Source organism: Alligator sinensis, unplaced genomic scaffold (genome assembly GCF_000455745.1).
Source record: "Alligator sinensis unplaced genomic scaffold, ASM45574v1 scaffold254_2, whole genome shotgun sequence".
Classification (NCBI taxonomy): Eukaryota; Metazoa; Chordata; order Crocodylia; family Alligatoridae; genus Alligator; species Alligator sinensis.
In genome coordinates, this window is record NW_005842396.1 from 774,450 (window position 1) to 776,069 (window position 1,620).

The following is a 1,620-nucleotide window of genomic DNA, read 5'->3' on the forward strand; positions in this document are numbered from 1 at the left end:
TGCACACTAATTTTTCTGAGTCTGATTAACAGATCATTTGTGTGGGAAATAGATATCATCTCAGACAATGGTTTCCTCCTCTTAAATATGCCATGTTGATAATGAGGCAGTTATTGATAATGACCACCAAATTCAAGAGCCAGATGACAGATTATTTTTACGTGGTAAACATTTATCCTGTGACAAAATTTTATAACAAAAAGTTAATTGTAGAGCTGCTTGATTGAACAATTAAAACCCAAATTAAAATAGGCTGAAGAACATGGTTAATAATCCAATTGTTTGCTCCTTCAGTTTTGCACAGAGTGTTTGCATTTTGACTGGCTCAGGTTTCATTTGTGTACCTCAGATAATCTGGAAGAGGGAGATGCGTTGTATTTGTAAATAACTATTGAAATTAGAGAGGACAGGCTTGTTTCCCTCATGCTTTGTGCTTTATTAGTTTAGGCTTCAGTCTCCAATGAAGTGGCTTCTATCATTTTGCATGGAAGATTATTCCCCTTATCAATTTTGATTTTTAAAGTCTAAGATCTGTCTAGATGTGCACTGGGTGCCAGGATGGCAAATTTAAACCTCCAATTTCCAGGAATATTACCCAGCAAGGTAATATAGTTAGAAAAAAATAACACATCAGCCAGTGATGTCAGCAACAAAATACTGGTTTTACCTTCCACCCCACCCCTCTACCCTTTCTTGAGCACCTGTCTGACAAATGACTCACAGCATGCTCTGAAAGGTAAAAATGCAAACCACTTTGGGCCAGTGCAGGGAAGTTTTCTGTTATCCTTTTTTAACAAAGGGTGTCAGGACTGAATGCGTCTGCTAATTTTAAGGATGGTAATAAGGCATTGGGAAGCAGGCAGTTCCCAGGCCACTGGAGGGCTGAAAAGATCAAAATGAATGCTTTAAACTCCATCCAGGGATCACTCAGCAGCCATGATGAGAAGGCTGTTTAATGGTGCTGTTTTCATGGATTCCCAGCAAGATATAGCATTAAAGATGTGGGCAGGCACAGAGTGAATGATTTTGTCAATTTGATTTACAGATGGAGGAACTGAAGTGAGAGAAGCTAACAGACAGACAGCTTGGGTACTTAGGGGTGCTTATACACACGCAGTAAGACTGCTCGAGAGTCTGCTGGAGCATGGTAATGACTGCGCTCCAACAGACTCCAGCACCATGTGTATTAGCATCCCTGTGCTGAAAAATGGCATTCGAGCTTTAGTTAGTGCCCTGCCACCATTTTTCAGCACAGGAACACTGATACACAAGATACTCCAGGCACTATAATTAGGCTGTTGGAGCTGCTCTTATTAAAGGTTCCCCCCACTCCTGGAACACGTGTATGAATGTCTTAAGTGCCTCTGCTTAGGCAGTGCAACACCTGAAAGGGAAGGTCCTGGCCCCAGGAACTGTTACAGAAGGGCAGGGTTAAGTGCTTAGGATCCTTTATACGGTCAATAGAGTAACTGGGGTGTGTCCAAGCAGCAGTATAGCTTTAAGCACCTAGGCATACAGAGAATGGGGAACGTTTGATGCTATGAAAGGATCATTTTAGAGGGTGTAGAGGTTTTTATGGATAACCAGTGTATGGAGGGGAGGGGTATCTTAACTCTTTCC

General features: G+C 41.7%; 1 protein-coding gene across 4 annotated transcripts in view; it reads left to right on the forward strand.

Moving 5' to 3' along the window:
• Positions 1 to 1,620, forward strand: part of ELMO1 (engulfment and cell motility 1) — a 462,043-nt gene that overhangs the window by 67,236 nt on the left and 393,187 nt on the right. The window lies entirely within an intron of this gene.